Genomic DNA, 22,678 nt, shown 5'->3' on the forward strand with positions numbered 1-22,678 from the left:
TATTTATATGTTATTTGAAAAATTTTAAAAAAATTGAAAAAACAATGATTGCAATGAAAACTTAAAATAAGATAATTTAAGACATAAAGAGTTAAATCTAAAAAATTATTATGAAGAATTATGAATTGGTCATTTGGAACTTTCCAATATATCTAGTGTTACTGACTGTCTCATTTCTCTTTCCTACTTCCTTTTCTTCTCTCTCTCTCTTTCTCCCTCTCTCTTGCTCTCCATTTCTTTTGCTCCTATCATTACAGCATCGCAAACTTTACTCTCTTGAACGAACACTTCAATTATTTTATTCCTTAATTGTGCCTACAATGATTCCAAATATCTATCCACATATTTCAGATATCGGGGTTCTAGTTTGTAAACTGCGAAAACTGAGTTTAAAGTTTATGAAGCTCAAAATTACTATATAGAGTTAGGAATTAAAGAACTAAATATTCGGTTGTTTTCTAAATAGGATTTTAATCATATTATTATGAATTTGTGGCGGCACTCGACAGCAAATACCACCGGACGACACCAACTAGCGTCGGACGACGGCAGCGCAATGGTTAGCGCCTTAGTTACACGAACATTCGGGACCCGGGTTCAAATCCCGGCGTCCGTAGATCCGATTTTTCTTTCCATGATACAAAAATGAGAAGAAAATGCAGCAGTATCCCAACACCGACATCTACGCCCGCTTCAGAACCTTATATCTCGGCCTCCACACAAGAGCAGTAGTAGCGCACTATCACCACAAACTACTCTAACTATTACTATTACACCTCAAATTTGTATTTCTTATGGCAATAAGACATATATGGATTGGTTGATTTTATACATTTTTTAAAAAATGGTGTTAGAACAGTTAAGAACTAGGATAGTGCGAATATATATTAGATTCTTGTTTCAAACATATCGAATTTTCATTTACTGAAATCAGACTCTCACAGATCTACGCTTTGCGTCACTAAATTTAGTTACGAAAATCCATTACAAAATTTCGCAAAATGCTGTGGTTAACGCTGAAACGCTAGGGTTTATCGACCGAAAATCAAGGATCCTCTAATCATCAAGAATAACAAGTTGTCAGACCGGTACTCGCGTAAGACGGGATTTAAATGCCACATTGTTATACAAAAGTTTTATCGTTGTTTTCAACGTAGAACGAGGATAGTGAAAGGAAGGCTGAATAAAGAAAGGATTTGTTAGCTAATGAGGGAATTTTAAATCTCTGACACAAATAACGGTAACTCTGTGCTGGGATAATTACATAGATGCGCACGCACACGGTCTCATAATTTCAGAAGTAGAAGTTTCTTGGTTCGTAAAAACGACAACGACCCTGCTAAAACGCGAAAATCTCGAACGAGATAATTCACGGGCCATGAATTGTTACAGTCTGTTTAATCAGGATATAGCCTTGTACACCGTTTGAGCGCCGTTCTCTTTGCTTCAGTTCGTTTCCTTTTAATCGTTGGCGCGCGAACGTTGATGTCCGTAATGATTACAGCATTTCATTTCCTAGATCGTACAGTTTTTTACAAGGATCAACTAACGTTCCCATTAATTTATAGCATTAGTATCACGTTTATAATAGTATATACAATAGTTATAAATCAGAATAATACCCAATAGCCAAGATTAATTTCATAAGGTTCGAATGCTACTCGGAAGATACAGGGCCCGGCCGAATAACATGTACAAGCAGTCAAGTTTCTTTATAAAAGAATAAGAAGATATAGGGTAAAATTTATTCACGTGACGCTTGGTTCTCAGGAAAATAGAGTTTGGAATTTTATTATATATACTTGAACATGGATATTTCCGAACTGGATAGGAGTAAAAATCGGGAGAAAATTATTTTACTAGTAAAAATAAATCAAAAATGTAGAATAAAATTTCCAAATTCGTAAGATGCTTTGTTTAAGCGAGAAAGATAAATTGAAATACCTATCATTTTATGCACTTTCTTAAAAATGAAGCCTTAAACGAAAAAATTTGGTTCACGTTCTTCACTTATTTTCGCATATAAAATGTAGAATACGGACCTTTGATTAGCTCTGCTAATTGTTTAACCATTCTCAATCGGTGATTAATCAAGTTCAAGTATACTATTATACAAATTTTCAAACTCGTTTTTCTCAAAAACTAAACCCCAGTTGAAAAAATTTTATTCTATAATATATTTTCTTCTTACTTTTCCGTAAGAATGCCCTGTGCTCACTTTCAAGTACATATTGCTCGACCAGACCCTGTATAATGATTTACCGGTTTTACTTGTGAAGTATAGATTTTTATAAATTTTATGACTGTTTCAATGTCTGAATGAATCGAACCTGTTTCAAATGAAGGCCACAGGTAAAAAATACGATAAATTACATTTTCCATCTTTTATAGAAAAACAATATTCAAGAAAATTCAATATATTGTTAACCGATTCCATATCAAAATTAACTTACAATTTGTTTTGGGATTAAATACGTGTTTTTGTCAGTTTCTTAAACGTTTAAGAAATATTAGTAACATTAGTTATATATTACTTTTTTTTTTATTAACGTGGAGGAAATCCGCACGAATACCAGGCCGCTTCTGGGGAAAGCTGCGTGGTAGTGCCGGACTCCAATCGTCTAAAACCTCCACGATGACCGTCCCGGCTGCGATCGAGAGAGGCCCGGGAACTGGTGTGAGCGACACACCGTCGTCCCCCCCCCCCCCCGGCACAAAATACATCCACTAATGGAGCGGTGTGCGGCCATGTCACACCGCGTCTCGTCGCCGGGGCCGCCGTGCAAGGCAGTCTGATTCCCCTACCGGACTGCTTGGCGGCCCCGAGTCGCTGAGCTGCCAGCGCCTAAATTTGAATCACACCGGAGGCACGGCGGACCTAGCGCGTCCCGCTGAAACGCGTCCACGGCCTCTGCCGCGCCCTTGCCGGCCGATCCTCTCGGGGTGGGAGTCCCGCACCCTCACCCTCTCCGCAGCCTCTCTCCGAAGCATAACCTGCTCACAGAAGGAGGTCGCGGCCCTCCTCCCTCTCTCGCTCACCAACAATGCCTCGAGGATCACTGGCGGCAAGAGGTCCCATCCGATTTCAACAATGAGGTCGTGGCGCAGCAGCGCCCACGCCAGGCAGTATTCCAGTGTGTGCTGCGCCGAGTCCATGCTCGCATCGCAGAGGTGACAACGCGCAGTCGCCTCTATCCCGATTCAGTGCAGGTACTCACGGAAGCACCCATGTCCGGTGAGCACCTGCGTCACCCTGTAGGTCATGGGAGGCCTGCCACCGTCCAACCAAACGTCCCAGTTTGGAAGGACGGCCTCGAGGACCCTTAGCCCCGGCGTGCCCGCTCTCATATCGAGGCTGGCGCGCTATCTGTTGAGCAGGGCCCGCCGAGCCCGAACCCTAAGGTCGGCGCCTACCGGGCCAACCCCGCCCGACAGACCCCAAGTGCGGAGATAACTCTCGCGACATCTCAGAGCCTGCAATTCGAACAGGGGAAACCCGGCGAGCACCGCCGCTGCTGCCGCCGAAATGGTGCGTAAGCCCCTCACTACCCTGATGGTCACTGTCCTGTGCAGCCCCCTGACTGCTAGAAGACTGCGACGGTTGTCCATCAGGTCCTCCGCCCAGATCGGAGCTTCGTAGAGGAGCCTCGATCGCACCACGCCGGCGTACAGCCGGCGCACTCCGACGCCGGGCCCGCCCAGTCGAGGCAGCAAACGTCCTGAGGCGTTCGCCGTCGCCTCGACCGACGGTGCCACGCGCTCGAAGTGAGCGCCGAAGGTCCAGTGGCTATCGAAAGTCAGGCCCAGATACTTCATGCTGGTTCCGACCCCGATTTTAGCCCCCTCCAAGCTCAGACGATAACCCGCTGGAGACGTCCCGTGACCGGCCCCGCGACAAGACCACATTGCCTCGGACTTCTCAGGGGACACCTTCAGCCCCAATCCCTTGATCTCGGCGATCACGCAGGCCACCGTCAGCTCCGTCAGACGGACGGTTCTGCTCCACGCCGTACCTCAGAACAGGACCAACGTGTCGTCGGCGTAGCACGCCAGTGCCGAGTCCGGAGACATCAGCACCCGAAGCACCTTGTCGTACGCGATGTTCCACAGCAACGAACCCAACACCGAACCCTGCGGGACCACGCGGTACACCGCCCTCCCAGTCATCCCTCCATCCCGGACGGTGTAGACGATACTACGGTCCCGGAGGAACGCACGGACTACGCCCCGCAGGTATGCGGGAACCCGATGAAACTCGAGAGCCCGGCATATCCTGTCCCAGGGAATGCTGTTGAAGGCATTGACCACGTCTAGCGACACGGCCAACACCACGTAACCACGCCGCTCGGCCTCCTCGACAAGGAAGCGGATACAGGCCGTAAACCGCCCCCTCCGGAAGCCGAACTGGCCATCGTGCAGACCGGGAACACTCCGGGACAAATGCCACCACTCTCTCCAGCAGCTTGCCAGCCTCGTGTGAAAGACACACCCGCCGAAAGGCGGGAGGCGAGTCCGGAGAGCGTCCCTCCTTCCACGAAACGGAGAATTCGCCCCGAGACAGGCATCCGTCGAACAGACGCATTAGTCTCGGGGCTAAGACCCCGGCGACATCCTTCCACAGGTGGGCCGGGACTCCGTCGGGACCCGGAACTTTCCGCGCTCCGATCCTCCCGACAGCCTCAGCCAATTCTCCCTCGGTGACCCTCGATTCCGGGCTCTAACTTCCCGCGGTGTCATGTGGATCTTCCTCCGGCGGTTGAGGCTCCTGCTCCCCTTCTTCGTTCGCCGCTCCCGGAAACAGGGTGCCGATAACCTCCTCCAGGAACCGATTGTCCATGCTCTCCGTTGCGGGAGGCGCTCATGGACGGAGTTTGTTCAACACCAGCGCGGATGCACGCCTCGCGGAGACGGGCAATCTCCTCGGACCACCAGTACACCGCGCCAGCCACCGGCGCCAGTTATATATTTCTACATGTTTCTTAATTATGACCTTTATATCTTGTAAGAGGTTCGATTCATTTATGTAAATATTTAAATAATTATATGTAAATACATTTTAGAATATTATAGGTGACGTTAATTAAATTATACTAATATTCTTACCAAACATCGTGAATTTATCATCTATTTCCAAAAGGCTCACATCTTTAAATTTATTAAATTAATCCCTTCTTCAAATATTTCGCATTGCAATACTTTTTTTTAGCCACCAAAGAATATAAATGTTAGAAAATCAGCAAAAGTGGACTATTCATATTTCTGCTGTATGATCTTTAAGTAGATATCGAATCATGAGTATCAGTAAGGCATTGCCATTCCACTGAATTCTTTTAATAAATTTAGGTGAATTAAACAATACTACAAACGATAAACAGGATTCCTACAAATTTTATTTTACGGTTTGTACTTGTAACTACTTAATCATGATAACCGAAAAAAATGATTTTAAATGAATGAAGAATTTCTGTTAAAGTGCTCATAAAGTTTGGAATTTATTCGACCAGTGTACGATTGTATTTACAGGTATTGGGAATACCTTTTTTATTTCCCAAAGTAGAGGATTCGAATCAATCGCCTTTAGATTCAAGTATTTTTTCTAAATACTTATAAAAAGTTCGAATCTAGTCGATCAACGTTTGAATCTACTTGCAACAGACTTGAGCCCATCACCAATTTTTGACAGCATTACATACGTATGTTTTTTGTAAGTCTGAATTGCAAATTTTTTTTTAAGCGATAATGAATTATATGACAGCGTGTTATCGACAAAATGGTTTTATTGTGGATAATGATCTTGTAAAAATCGTATTTTTCAAATTAATCAATATATTTATATAAAAATTGAAAGATATATCAAAGAAGTTTTGATTGTTATTTCTACGTTATTTATTTAATATTATTCAAATTCTATCAGCCGTTTTATCGTAGCTATTTTTTAAATAAATAGCTCATACCATTGATTGATAGTTGAGTGAATGATAGATTTGTACGAATATGTTATAAAAATATATAAATATTTACATATATTTTTACATCTTTGTATAATAAGTGTAATAATCGAACAACTGTAATAATCGAAGCAGAATAATAAATTGTATTTGTGTTTTAAATTTAAATGATAAAATATTATAATGCCGATATTTTGATCTCTATAATAATTGAATTTCTCGAGTGATGTGCGCTTATATACATTCTTCATCAAATTATTAATATTACACGGTTAATATAGTAAAATTTAACAAATTTATGCAGAACATATAACATTTATTAACCATTTTATATAAAATAATAAATGCTTTTCATAAATATTGTTAAAACATAAGAGGAAACAGAGAAAATAAACACAATGTCAATTGGCGTGACCTATTATTAAAATATTAAGTTCTACTTGCAGATGCAATATTCTGATGTCTCTTGTTTTTGAAAGTGAAACATAGAGTGTTACACACTAAAAATGTGAGTTTATAGTACTTACCGAGAGAGACGAAAAATATTTCATCAATATATATCCTTTTCTTTTTATACGTGGGGAAATCCTCATGGACATCCCGCCGCTCTTCTGGGAAGCGGCAGGATAGTGTCAGACTTACTGACTAAAACCCCACGATGGCCTTCCTAACGCTTAACAGGAGTGCCCCGGAACCTCTCTCGAATTGCTACCGGAGCACTCCTGCGTCTTCTCCCATTCTGAGGGAGCCATACCTTAGCTCTAATTTGGGCGTTGAGAGGGACCACACCTCTCAACGTCATCCCCTGGGCCGTCGTGCAAGTCCGAGGAGGACCCAGAACCTCCTCGTCGTGACCTATGACCTCCTAGGGCGGCGCAAAGCCACCCTTCGCCGCGGGACCTTAGAAGGATGAGAAGTACTCACCCTCTCCCGTTCTGCCCGCTTCTTTGCGAGTATTACTTCTTCGCAATAGGAACGGGCTGTGAACGTCTGTTGCCCCCTCAACATCGCTTTTACGACTGACGAGGCGGCCAAACTCTCGCCAATGGCAAGTCGTAGGGCACGTCGGGGATACTTCGCACGCCGGACAAAACTTGCCCTCCTCGCAGTGGTGACAGGTGTTCGTGACCCACTACGGTTCCTCCAAACTTCCCAGTTCGGAAGGACCGACCTAACGGCCCGGTGGCCCCAGACCTGATCCTCGGCGAGTAGGTCGGAGCGCCACCGCTCCCATACCTCCTGTTTAGCTTCCTCTCGGGCATCTGGGGCCGCCTGCCCGACGGGGAAGGAATCCCAAGCCGAGCCCAGTGGAGCTCGAACGGAGAAGACGCCGCCAGAACAGACACCGACGCATAGGATATCGTCCAGTATCCCTTTATGATCCTGATGGTGGTCGTCCTATGCACGCTACTCAGAACAAGCAAACTGCGACGACTCGCCATCAGATCTCCTCCCCACACCGGAGTCCCATACAGGACCCGGACGACTCGCTTGTATAGTCGGCGCACTCTGACTCCGGCCCCACCGATATTCGGCAGCAAGCCACAAAAGGCGTCCACTGACTGTCGATGGTGAGACTCAGATATTTCATCTGGAGCCCCACCTTGACATCATGCCCGTTTACACACAGGCCGATCCCCCCTACGCCGCCAATCATAAAACCAAATAGCCTCAGACTTGGCTGAAGACACCCCGACAGCCTGAGGGCCCAGCCTGCGTATTGCACGCGCTGCGCAAGCGAGGGCGAGCTCGCTGAGACGCAATGTCGAGACACCGCCGCTAACGTCCTCCGGCCAGGAATAACGTGTCGTTGGCGTAACACACCATGCCTGTGTCCAGGGGCAGGGGACGGTGAAGCACCACGTTGGTCTCAAAACAGAACCCTGTGGAATCAATATGTATCCTAAAATCAATAAATTCAAGGATATACTTTCAATTTCAAAAAGTAGAAACGCTTATTTTCACATTTGTTATATTAATAATAGATTAATAATAATAAGTGATTTTCATTTTTCTTAATTTCTCTCTGTTATAAATAGTATAATGGAACCAAGTCATGGAAAAAACTGTCTCGTAGCAAAATGTATCGCGAAATAAAATTAAGGCAGATGAAATAGATTGCCGACAATCAATCCCGCAACAGGCTATACCCATAAGACAAACCACGCTGTTAATAGGCTGTGATGAGCCAGATTATGTAGTTATATCGGGTGACACGATTTGATGGAGCATGCCGGATTTTCAGTTTAGAACGGATATGAAACCGGAGAACGTGAATGGTTATCGATCACCAACAATTTTCGAATGTTCTGTAGTCTGACAATAAACTTGTTCAGGCTAAAGTTTTTAACTAGTATTTTATGATAAAGTAAAGTGTTTCAAATACGTATTTTTTATTATCAAATAACTTTTCCTTTATTTATTCTTGTTTCTATTCATCCAAATATTTCTACTTTGTTCTGTTAATTTAAACGTTGATAATAATCAGGAGACGTACTGAAAGAATAAAAGACGAAAAGATTATTATAAAAGCATTCGAACATTCGTAATCGTTTATAACATTGATAATTTATAAAACAAAAACAAAACTATTGCATTCATTCGTCTGTAGAGCTAAGGAATTATAATAAAAAATTACATTAAAATGTAGAGAATATAAAGTAATACATTCAAAGAATTTATGTATCCTAAAACTAGTAGGAAAATCACACAAATATAAAAATTATTTCAATTAAATAGAATATGTTTTATGTGGTTAAAGTTTTATTTGAGAAAACGACATTTCAAGGAACATAAAAAATAAATAAAGAAGAATAATTGTTTACGATTAAAACCAAAATGGCGATGTCTGTATCTTCGATAATTGAGATGTGCATATAATACTTTTAGACGGTTCATATTTTTTAAACAATTCCGAAACCAGCAGGATAATGACTTAAATGCTTCCTACTTTCATAAGAACTATAAAACTTACTTATTTGTTTAATTAGAATAAAGTAATAAAGAAGAAAAGAATTCCAGACATCGTATACAAAATTCACCACATCGATCTAATACCTTCTTCATAAAAATTATTTGAAACAAAAAAAAAAATGGGAAAGCTAGAAATCGAAGAATTCATGACTTTCACGAAGAGGAAAGTCGTGGAAAAAAGAAAAAGAAGAAAAAGAAGAAATGAAAGAGAGAAACGGAAAGCAGCGTGCCTAAGAAAGTAGGATTTTTCGAGGCTAGATCGTTCGAGGAGATTGGCGGCGTCTGACAAAGCCGGTACGTGACCACTTTTGCCCGGGAAACTTTCCCTTGCATCTTTGCCCACCCAACACGACATCGCGTGTACCTCTTTCCATTTTTTCCCCTCCGGCCCTTCCTTCTCCTGGCACTCTCGTTTCGCACGGCTCAAGATAAGAACGGCACCAAGGTCCTGCTCTAAATAGCGAACGGTACCTGACCTTCCGACCTCGACCCTCGTCGCCAGGGGACGTCGATGCGATGAATCGAATCTTCAGGACGTTCCTCGGAGCGATCTTTTAAGAAGTTCTGTAGCAGTACATAAGTCACCGGTGGTCTACCATGTATACCAAAGAGAAAAGTTTTTTATCAGATAAAATGAAAATGTTTTTCGTCTGATCCACAGATTAAAAAAAGTTAACTCGAATTTAATTTGGGATGATGAAAATCAATTTTACATATTGCCATTTTACTCTAATATCAAATTGCTCTAATCTGCACTATAATATTTAGTTATAGAAAGTTACATTTATGTTTTGGCATATTTAGTTTCCTTGCCCCTTTACTTTCAAAGAAATCGTTTAATTTTTTTGTTATGTATAGTTATGTTTGTTGCTTGTTTTAAATTTATAAGAAACAGTAAACGAAATAATTAAAAACCCGTTTAATAGATAAAAATATTATCCCTTTCTTATTAATGTAATTTTCTTTATAACATCAGACTTGAATTGTTTCTCACAAATGACAAATATTTTTTTGCAAGTAGTTGTTTCTTATGCTTTAGAGAGCAGAAAAACTTAGAAATTGATGGAAAACATATCTCAGGATAAATGATTTCAATTTATTACGATGCTACGTCATATCGAATTTTCAGGTTTATAATGATTATTACAGATACTAAATAAATTAATGATTTCAAATGGAATATCACAGTCGAAAAGGATTAAGGACATTATAGATTCAAAATAAATTTAACATTTTTTCTATTTAATTAACGGAAAGATTAACTGTTTTTTCGTAGGAAAGAGTTTCTTAAGGAAAAAGATATCTTTATAAGAAAAAGCCTTCCTTTGATAAAAACAAAATTTTTGTTGAAAATAAGTGGATACCAAAATTGTAAATTAAAGTATATACTGTTTTTATTTAAAAAGTTATAAATTTTAATAGATTTGAGTAAATGTAGATATTTAATAACTACAGATGCCTTGTTAACATAGGTATTTCCTATTTCCAATGAATTTACAACCAATAAAAAATATAATTAGCAAAAAATTAAATGACTTGTTTTATAATCGAGGGTAACTTAAAATGCTTGGGATAATAGTGGTTTTTTTTAATTAAATATTTTAGAGCAGATTACTTATAAGATCTAAAATTTATTAAGTGTATTGTCTGATCATCAGGAAAGGTACGTATATCTTATCACTTATTTAACAATGAAATTTGTAATATTGTTATTAAAAACTAAATATATATTATTAGTTTATTGTGAAATTATGACACGTGACAAATAAACGGCGATTATATTAATAAGACAAGAGAAATATCGTATTCTTTATTTTCAAGAAAACTTTTATTCTTCACTTTCGGATATAATTTGTAGGACACTTTATATAATATAATTTAGAATGATACAAAAGTTTGATTTGCAAGTCAACGTATTTTTGAGGGTGTTTAAATTTATGTGGAATATGTAAGGAATGTCCAAATTGAGGAATAAAAAGCAAGATAGTATAGATAATATGAAAAATACCTATATGAAGTAGCAACGTACATGCAAGCTATGGCATTTCATATTATCGTATCCCTGCAAGAATGTGCCACGTTGTTATAGAATATCTAAGGTGCACTTTCATAGTGAAGTTACGTAAAGGGTGCACTTCAGAATGGAATCACGCGATGTGAAGTATGTGCTTTGAATCTTATTTTGCAAGATCGTGTATAAACGTTTTTTATGATGGATAATTAGACTTCTTGAACAGCGTGTAAAGATAGATATTGAAAAATTTGATGTTTAACATTTCGTGGTAGCAATCTATGAATTTTTTATCTTACTTTTATTATATTTTAATTTATTTCACGTTATCCAACCATAAAGTTCATTTACAATCTACAGTAACTTACATTATTATTCGAACAATTTGCATTAATTTTAATGTATATAATAATTTTATATAATTTATATGTAGGAAATAGATACTGGGATGAAAAAGTATATGGATTATCATAGCGATATATATGGGAGAAACTTAAAGAGTCTAAAATGATAAAGTAATAACGAAAGAAGCAATTATGAGGGGAAAGGCGAAGTAATAAAATGAATACGTGAAATCGAAAAGAAAAGGAAGGAGAAAGACAAACAGATGAACCGAGAAAAAAAGCAAAAATCACGAAAGACAAAATGAATTCAGAAAATAAAGATTTGCTATGTTAGTAAAACGGTAACTTTTTCTTATTTTATTGTGTTTTATAATATTTATGTTAATCAGAATTATGTAGAACCATGTATCCCGAGAAGAGAAACATTATCATTAAATAAAAAAGAACGTATAATATAATTTATATACACATGTACATAAAAAGGTAGCGAGATTTATATGCAATTATGGATAACGCGAGATTCGACTGTTAATTAGAAAGCATTTAATGATGCTGCTCCTTTTATTGTCTTTTTCTGCACTTTTACAAAAAGTACGAAACTACTGTGAGCTATAGAAAGATATATACATATATAAATATTAATATAATAAATAAATTTATATATATATAAAATATAACTATATATATAAATGTAATGTAATATACTACACAGTATAGTATAAATAGCGCAAGATACGGTACGGTGTATGTAGAAAAATGTAGAAAAAGTACACATGAAAAGTAGAACGAATAAAATTAAATGTCCGAAAGATAAATTAAACAACGGAAGATGCCGTTAAACGCACAATGAAAATCTAAACATAAAAGAAAATTTGAAACACTTTTCCCCGTCGTGCACTTTAAACTGCCCTACTTCTTTCACGCTGTAATTACGTCGATGTAATGCACATTCGTACGTTACGTGCATTAAATCTCTAATATGGCTGGGAAGCGAATATAAAGCGCCTTGAAAAACGTTCCTGCCTTTTTTTCCTCCGTCGCGTTTCCCTTTTTCACCCTCGACGACGAAAGTTATAAATACAATTTCGGTACTGATCCGAATCTAAACTAGCGGAGGTGGCGCGAGAGGAGGAGTAAAACGCGTGCCGATAACAAGGTATCTGAGTTAACGTTCAACTTTAAACACTTCGCCAGTCGAGTATCACTCGAAGGATCTTATTAGCAGAAGGTCGTGCTAAAGTGCCACTATTTAGTGAACCTATGCAATTTCGTGCGCCGGAATATAGAGTCTCCAATTTAACGTTACGTCACAACTGCGGCTCTCAACTTTCATTCCTTTCAGCGGCACGAGCTGCGATCTCTTGCCTGCGTAAGTTTTCGGATTGTTAAACGTAACGATAAATCGAGCAACTCCGATATTTTTTAAGAATTAACTATGGTTTAATGTGGGTAGAAGGGGATAATCGATAGAATTGTTAGGTGAATGGAAAGAAGAAGAAAGGAATTTTAGCTCTCATTTTTTATGGAACAGTAATAGTTTTAAAAATTATTATTATCATTAGTATTAATCATATAAAAAAGTATCTATAAATATTATTATAACAGTAATGACATTAAGTAGTATTATAATAAATAATAAGTAATAATAGTAATAGGTAGATAGTTTTATTTCAGCCTGACATACTTGGATTACTATTACAAATAGGGCTTGGATTACAATTTTTTAAAACTTTTTAATATTGCAGATAACTTATTATTACAAATATCTACAGTTATTATCCGCAACAGTCTTTCTAACTTCCGTCTCTGTCCCCTACTTCTTCTCTGTTTGGTTTTCTATAACTAGTTATTTCCCTTCTTCGGTTTTCCTCCTCCCTCCTCACCTTTGACTCTCTCTCTCTCTCACTCTCACTCTCTCTCACTCTCACTCTCTCTCACTCTCACTCTCTCTCTCTCTCTCTCTCTGCACCCTCTCCCATTCCTTCTCTCCGTTCACCATTTTCGCCTTCCTTAACCCTTAGTAATGATAATAAATAATAACAGGTAAAATAAAAGCAGTACCTATATAAAAAATAACAATACCAATAGATTGTTAGAAATCCTGTTTATTTATCGAGTGAAATTCTTGTAAAGCTTCTGTTAAAAACTTCATGGATTAGAAGAAAATATTAAAAAACGATATAATATTAATTTGAGATACTACAAATATATATTAACTTTGATTAGAATACCTATATTTGAATATTTCTGAAGATTAGAATATGTTAATTAGAATACTGATTAGAATATACAGAAAAATGTAAAATAGAACCAGGTATCTAATATATTGTGTTCTAGGGAAAAAATCAAAAAACAAAGAAAATTTCGGATATACTTAGAAATCTCAAGTGTATCATTTGAAATATATTAAAAGTATAATAAAATATAAGAAGAAGAAAGTATTTCTCTTAAAAATTTATCTGGCTACCAAGGAATTAATACTATTTGAGAATAGATAAAATTTTTACCCCCAACCTCTAATATCACTTTATAAAAACGTTTTAAGAAGTTTTTGTATTGTTTTAAATGCAATTACTGCATATTATCAATAAAGAGTACAGCTAGTAAATAATTACAATTAAAAGACACTATAAAAAATCATATAACAAACACATGAAATATTACTTTAAAAGATATAGAGTAATTCATAAACTCATTTGTAATTATTATATCGTGGAAGAGTAAGATTCAATTCAATTCAATTATTCAATAATGTTCAAGATTTATTTTTCCTATTGAAAAATATAGATATTGACTACGATATATCCAAATGATTGTTAAATTTTCACATCACACAATGTATACCATCATTTCAGCTTTTGAAAGACTCACGGCTATACTTTAGTACAAATCATATTTATAATAATTATTTCTAAATAGAATTTTTATACAGTTTTTGTGTCACGATTTATTATAATCACATATACTTATTTATCAATAAACTGTTTTTTAATGATCATAATTCATATCCTAATGAATAATTTTACAATTGCAGCATGTTTTGAAGCTTTATAACATCCAATCAATCCTCATAAAATTTTTAGTAGAAATATAACAAATTATTTCGTTGTCAATTATAATACATCTTGTTGTATTATTGCAAAGAGTAGGAAACAAAGAGAATAATTGTAATTTATAATTTAATATTAAATTTGCCATATTGAATAAAATGAAATCATATAATCATAAATCATATTTTAGTACCAAATATTTTAATATTATTATTGTTATTCATAAATCCTTCCTTTCAATTTAGGATGGCTTCCGGCTTGCATTCCCTCTTATTTTCCTTATCTCTTAAATCTAAATTTAAGCTTTAAATGTTAAATTATTCAAATACAATATAAAGCTAGTTTTCTTGAATTATGTAAAAAAATTCACCTCTGTACAAAAAATACCTAATAATTATTAATATTCTATTGGACAATAACGAATAAAAATAAATATTAAAACATAAATAGCTTTACTAAAAAAATGACAAAAAAGAATCGATCAATCTGACTTTCAGGCATAAAATTAGTAAAACAATTCAAGGATATTTTACAAGTCCAAATAGGAAAGGTATTTCAATTCAAAAGATATTTCATAGGTTAAAGCAAACTAAAAATCAAATCAAGCAATAATATTATAATAAAATGAAAATCTGGTACCGTTCCTTAAATTCTTCTTATGTTTGAATAGCAACTTCTTATTGTAGAAAATAATCGTTTTCGCAATTTCGCGAGATTTTCATTTGGTATCCTGAGAGCCCCTGTTTCAGGAGCGTAGTGAAGGTATAGAGGGACCTGCTTCGTGGCACAATTAAGCTACAGTTGAACTACTAGGTAAAATGGTTAGCAGCCTCGTTTCCCGAAGCAATTTGACATCAAAGAAGTCTCAAATGTGACCCCGTACACGAGTCATTTATCGCATGACAAAAGAAATCGCTAGTAAATAAGTGTGCCGGGACATTTTGTGTCCAAAAGAGAATCAGGGAGTTCGTTTTGTATTCCTGCCACCACCACATTCGCAATCAGAATGATTTGAAAATTTAATAAAATATTATTCATAATAACATTTTTTCACAATTAAAATTGCATTAAATACGTACGAAATTTAGTAATTCGTAATTCGTAATATAATATTAAAATAACTTCCTTTTCATATCGAAACAACAAAAAAGCAAGTATCGAAAATTTATTTTCTTACATATATCTTGAAAACAACATTTTTAATTACACAATACAAAATCTTCCATTAGACGAAACTAATCTATTTAATCAATTGGTTAATTTTGAAATATAGAAACATAAGATTATGTAATATAGAAAATCATAAGACAGAAACATAACAAATTTAAATTTTCGTTTTTTACGAAGTATTTTTAAAATTTAATATAAGCAAAATTTATTATATTAGAAGTTATAATATTAGCTTAGCTTTGGCATAGAACAAATGATATATATATATATATATAATATATATACAATATATATAATATTTTCCTCTACGACTTGTACGAGATAAGTTGTTGCCAATGTATCGTTCAATTTGAGGATTCCTGAGCATCCCGCTGTTTAGGCTGACCTAATTTCGTTCGTGTAAGGAGGTTTACTCGCTCACGGGGATATTTCGACTGATCTTTAATTGTCAATAACTAAAAAACAAAGCCAAAAACGCAATTTTTTATTTTTGATATTCATTATATTTTAGTTTCAAGAATTATCCCTCAAATTTCTTTACACCTGTAGCCAAACTCCCTATGCAATAAAGTTTGACTTGTTAAATCCTGGGATACTATTCTTACATTCTATTACCTCTTTGCATAGAATTAAAATTTTACATAATCATAACTATTGAAAGTTTCAAAAAAGCTCATTTTACATTTTATTATGATCTTTTCCCATAGCTGAATAGAATTCTTCGTCTTTTGGCTAAGGTATCAAATCCCAGTTATAATAGTTTCACCTTCTTTCTTTATTTTTCACCTAACCCTCCAAATCTACCAAAAAACTTCAATGTCGATAAAGGACACAGAGAAAGAATAGAGCAACTTTCAATAAACCTTATTCCCATCAGAATAGAAATAGTCAACCTGAGGAGCGTCTGCGATGGCCTCGTTAAAGTGATTTCGTTACTCTGGGTAGTGGGTAACTCCGTAGCAGCCTGACGAATGTTTCTGGACTTTGGTAAACGAGATTAGGACAAATCTCCGCGAGCAAGTTGCGACCGTAGTCTCCCATCGACGCGTCTCGTGTAACTGCAAACAGTCGTGGCACGGACAAATTTAATTCGACTGAACATTCTACACGCGCCAGGCTTTTCCCCAACGCCGATTATTAAATGTATATCTAGTCTACCGATTCTCCAAGGAATTTAGCGGCAATTTATGACCACAAGAGCTTCGGTGAACCTACGTTCCACGAATCTCGCAATAGTTCGTAACTGCACTTATCCGTGGCATAATTATCGAAGACAAGTGTGTTACAGCCGAGTAGAAACATCTTTGAAAGCATTAACAATTTGTCGGTTGTTACGTTTAAGTTACATGCAATGTAACACATTACAATGAATGGAAGAACGCAAAATCAAGAACAAAATTTTGCCATTTAAGAATTTTTAAGAGATAATGTTAATGAAGAATTAACCAGTGTTAAGCAAATTTTCAAATTCGATTTTCTATTTAAAAGATTTTCTCTAAAAAAAATTATTCTAGGTACATTTTCGACTTATCTTCATACGCAGAATAACCTTCTATTGATTATCTACTCTTGTCTAGCTGGGAATTAAGCAAAGTTACGTATATTCCACAAGTTTGTAAACTCAACTTTCTCAATTTTGCGCAATTTTGTTATTCTTGATTTTCGTCTTACTTTAAATCACAAAATCTTCCTGGCACCATTTGTACCATGAAATGCAGACCAACTTGTATTTTTACCACAAATGTGATCCTTTCTTTCGAACATTACTTCAAACATTTATATTAGAATACACTTCAATAAAATATTGTCATGTCCGCGAGTGCGCACGTCGATACTCCCGTCTAACGTTAAGCGCGACCATTTTCGACCATTCATCATCACTCTACCAATACTACCGACTCAGCGCCTCTAGCGGGCATCACCGTAACTAAAGTATTCTACTCCCACTAGCAAATGAATGAAAAACCACTCATATGTATACTTGTGTATTACAACCCGTATTAGAACCCGTGAAGCCGCGTGTAAAGCAACTTAATCGCGGCCACATTGTGGCTTTAGTATGTGGCACTATCGTTCGATCGATGTACTTTACTTTCCTCTATTCTCCTTTAGCCTCGCAGCAGTCAACACTTTGTCACCGAAAGATACTTCGTTTATGCGGCTTCACGAGATTTCATATCCACAGTATACTAATATGCTAGATTAATTCGATACCCTCCGCTAAGTGGTCATATTCGACCATGACCATAAACTTCACGCAACTACTTCGAAAATTAATCCCAAACATGTACATAAAATATCCAAACTGTAGGGAGGTCAGATCAATGTATACAGAAATAGCAAATCCGGTTAACATTAATCTTAAAGCTCCCTCAACATTTTTAGGAATTCAAACCAGAGAGGCTGGTTTGCGAAATACCAATCTCTAGGTACGGAATTCAGCTCCCTAGCTTTCACTGTAAGAGCTCAAGCAGGACGAAATAGCTTGCTCATTTCTGTCATGAATTTCTGTCTTTCCTCAGAATCCTTTCTGATTTACTCAAATTTACCTTTACCTCTATTCCCGCCTATCCATAAGCAGGCCAGGATCTGCTCTATCTGATGGATCAGCGAAGTAGTTTTCCTTCCTGTTACATTTTTTCTCTCTTTAGCGACTGTAATATTTTATATAATTTTTGATATTAGGTTAGCTATATTTAAGAACTTGACAAGGTTTTTTATCTTGTCTATATGAAAGCTGCGTTTTAGTGGTGGTTCTATCTTGCAAAGATCTCGTCAATTATTATATTTAAATGGAATAACTGGCACTTACAGGGAAGCTCATTCTAATAATAGATTGCGAGGTGATTACTACATACCCTGTACCTATTTCCTTTTTAGAATCGTCAGTATGGATGGGACTGTAGTCTTGGTATTTATTAGGTAATTATTAGTCAAAGCGGACTTGTGTCGAATTTGCGTAAATCGAGAGCTCCAGGTTGACTTCAATGTTTCGGCATCGTCCAAAGTGGTAATTTCAAGTCTTCTAGAGTTAATATTGGAAAATTTAATATTTAAATTTTGTACTATTTCATATATTCCATCGTAGAATCGTTTCGGGTAATTTTGCTGTTCAAGATACTTCACATTAAATCGACTTCGGATGGCGACATGATAAGAAGATTTACTGGACGTTGTTGAGATTTTGAATGCTTGGCCACTAAACATTTTTCTTCTGATTTGAAGATGAGGTTTGTTGGCTTTTTTTAGGAGTCTTGGAATATGGTTCTAAATGCTCCTATAATTGTTCACAATGCAAAATGGTGGATGATAGCGTCAAATGTTTTAATGGTTAAAGGGCGTGATGAGTTGTAGAGATAATTGAACCGTAAACCAATTTGGATCTGATGAATGACTTATACATGTTAATAAATATTTCATAGTCTGCTCTCCAGTTATTTGCTACTACTATATGATTTTTTAAATGTTAGAATGTTCAATTTTTTGTTAAACGTTGGGGCACGTAGTGTATTTTATCTTTTGCATCATCGATACTTCACTTGCACTCAGTTATCCGCACAAGACACAGACTAAAACCGTTCCGCATATACTTAACATTCATCCGCACATTCAGTCTTCGAAATATATAGCTGTATTTAAACTTTAAAACCCTGTGTCAGATTCTATCTAAATATCCCTATCATCTTAATCGAGACAGGGAATTCTTCTGATTCATGGTGTTCATACTAATTGACACGAGAATTTACGACTCTCGTTGACGAGTCACATAGCAGGCGCGAACACAGTTGAATATTTAACGTTATCTAAATATAATTTTTACGTTTACATTGTTTTTTCTGCTTGGTGAAGATAACAACTTGGGATTTGATCTGAGAAAACTTGTAGCCAGAAATAGAGATAGAGATTATTTAGTGTAAGTTGTAGAGAATCTTTTGCATTGTTTTAGAACTTTTACCTTAGCGATAATGGTCAGAAAGAAAGACTTTTGTTAGGGATGATATAAGTGACATTACTTCGTTAATTGCAATTAGGGACAACGTAACGCTTAGAATTGATCCTCGTGGAACACCATCCTCTATTTCTAAAGATTGTAATATAAGATGAGGCGGATATGTCGTATTAATAGTGATAGCTCCTGGCTGTAGAGAGGTCGCTGCTGGAGTACTACTGCTGTATTTTCTTCCTACTTAAGAATCGTGGAAGAAAAATCGAACTACGGGGGCGTCGCGGGATTCGAACCCGAGTCCCGAACGTTCGCAACCTAAGGCGCTAACCACCGCGCTGCTGTCGTCTGGTAGTAGTTAGTGTCGAGTGACGATATTTGTGTTGTCAAATGCCGCTACAAAGATATTGGACTGCACTTTTATGCGTTGAGTCTTGAACATTTCAATGAAAATTAAGATTCCCTGTGAATCCCAAGGACACAAAGCAACTAGTAAACATTGCCTACATACCATGTCGTTGCCTTTTCAATGCTACCAATGATCTGGCCACGCTAATACCGTGTTTAAATATAAATCCGTTACATATGTTGGACTCTGTGCTGATCAAGTGATCAAACGTCGAATGAAAATACCTGAAGTTACTTTGGTATGGAGATAGAACATTACTAACTTTGAAAACCCAACGGTCTAATTGATACGCTTCTTCATTACCTTGCACATAATATTAGTAAGTAAAATAGATTAATAGCACTCTAGCATTGTTGGATTTTTACCAGATTTAACAATTGGAATAACTATGACATTTTCCCACACTTTTGGGAATACAATATTTTCCCAATTGCAGTTGCATAGTTTAATTAGGTTCCTTTTAATAATAGTCTAAAATTGGTTTGCTGAAGATAGATGACATCTGTATTGCATTTATTGATTAGGATCTTTAGTTCAGGTAAAACGGCGAAAGAAACCATTAGAGTTCTATTGTATAATAGTGATAGGCATTTCGTATAACTGGTTATTTAGGGAATTTTGATCTAAAGAACTATGAATATTTGGTCAAATTCATAATCTGATTCGCAATCTGTTGACATTGAAGCGTCACTAAGAATTGATTATGGATTTGGTGGACTAGCTGCAAGTTTTTTTGAGATTCTGCGGAATCTATTTTTAATGGCTTTTACCTTGAGATGAAGATATCTCTTTCAACATCATAATTAAGGCCAACGTGTCGTGTGTTTACTTACGTGCAATTTCAAGTACATTTTTATTGAGATAAATGTCAGGTTGGTATGATCACTAGTTCCTACATACAGAATTGGTACGACTACTTGCGATTCTCTTCTGTTTTCCCCGTTCGCCACGTTTTTTCTGAGTATCCGGTGTGTGAAATGGCTGTACAAGGTGGTGAAACACAGAGCATACAAAACTAATCTGTGTGAATCAATTAAATATCAAACCCCAAACCTATTTTATAACAATTTTCTGATACAAAAGCATTTTCAAGAGATCTTGGTCGCCATTAAGTGGCATTCTGTGTTAGTTGGCGTTGACGAGGATTTTAGCAAGTTCAAGCGTTTCATTGATTTGTTCTGCCTTTCCGACTTTAATTTTTTACTTAGCAGTATTATTTCATGATTTAACTGGTATAGTATTATGTACTATGGATAATGGCGTGTTGGCGTAGCTGTGTTGTCAATGTCTGTAATATTGTATAATTATAACAATGTTGGATAATTGTAATATTGGTGCTTTCTGTGCACGTAGAGTGCGTTCTATTGTTTGAAATATGTCGTAAAATCGATTTCTCTGTTACCGAAGGAGCAAGAGGTTCCTGTGCCGATATGATCGATTCACTTACTTTCTTATTCTCCTTAGTGAGAAATAAATAGATGTACTCATGTTCTCTTTTTGGATAAAGCTTGGTAATATGTCTTTCTTCATTACAGCAGAAACAGTTAGGCTTATCCGTAGTTATGAATACTCTATACTGAGTCTCTCCACGTGTAACAATAAAGGATTCTGAAATTTTAGATGTATCTTCCGGGCCTCCTAAAGCTTGGTATACGGGAAAAACATAATTCTTGAAGGTTAACCCTTAAAAGGGACATCTTGGAGGTAGTTCAGACGTGATTGTTTTTTTCCTAAAGTTTCATGCGAAATAATGGAAGATTAAACAGAATAATTCGTTGAAACGGATAGATCAGTGACCTTACTTTCACATTTATATTATTGATGAAAAGTTTTTGTACTTGTCTATTAAATAATCCGACTAATTCTTTTTCTTTTGAATCGAGGTAAATGCACACTCGTGTGTGTGAAGTAAATCTTGTGGAACGAGATGCCACTATTCTACCAATAGCATTTACATAATCTTTAATGGACAATCCTTTTACTAACTTCAAAATTATCGTTTGGTCCTTTTTAGGAAAAATGCAGTTATTAATGATCTCCGCATATTTGGGAAAGTTTTTGGTTCAGTTGGGATTTTGGGATACAGGATTCGTTGAACTAGGCATTGGTGAAGCAGGATCCCATGTATGAGGATTCAATGTTTTAACAAATTCTATAATTCACGATTCTATGTCTGCCCGTCCTTGCCAGGTATTTCTGTTTCTCTTATTTCCTTCTTTTATCAACAAATTATTTTCTTGCTTCCTTAGTAATAACATTTTTAATTTTATAACGTACCAAATACGGACTTCAATTTAATTATGGGTCAAACACCAACATGTGTACTGGATTGTTATCTTAACGGGCTTAATAGTTTTGACGTTAATCTATCTCTACTTTAACCAATTATTATTTTCGTTGTGAGGTGCAAAAAATACGCAAGGAAACTTCAATCATATGAATAAGGGCTATTACGCACTTGGTCGCCTGATGACCAAGAACTATGCGAATGGACTCGACGACCAAGCTCATCAATTCGAAAACTCAAAAGTTGTTAGCATTGTAGAAATGCTCGAACGGAATGGATGCCGAAGAAACTGTTATAATTATAAAGTTGATTTTAAAAAAAGGGGAAAAGGGAAATATTGGATACGTCCTTGGGTACGTTCTTGCAAGAACCTCATATGAAAGAAATTTACATATTTTTTAAAGGCAATCCATGTCTAACGAAATACCAGTACGTCGATCATATTTCCGTGATCGCTGGAAACTCGCTGCTTGCGACGATCAAGAGCGTACGGGCTCATATACTCCAATGAATCCAGTGGTCGCTAGCTACTAGTCGATAGTG

At 36.7% G+C, this 22,678-nt stretch overlaps 1 protein-coding gene across 1 annotated transcript in view; it reads left to right on the forward strand.

Annotated features, from left to right (window-relative positions):
- Window positions 1–22,678, forward strand: part of LOC122570295 (myb-like protein X) — a 95,634-nt gene that overhangs the window by 59,929 nt on the left and 13,027 nt on the right. The gene's annotated exons all lie outside the window — the stretch shown is intronic.

This window comes from Bombus pyrosoma, linkage group LG8, assembly GCF_014825855.1.
Source record: "Bombus pyrosoma isolate SC7728 linkage group LG8, ASM1482585v1, whole genome shotgun sequence".
Classification (NCBI taxonomy): domain Eukaryota; kingdom Metazoa; phylum Arthropoda; class Insecta; order Hymenoptera; family Apidae; genus Bombus; species Bombus pyrosoma.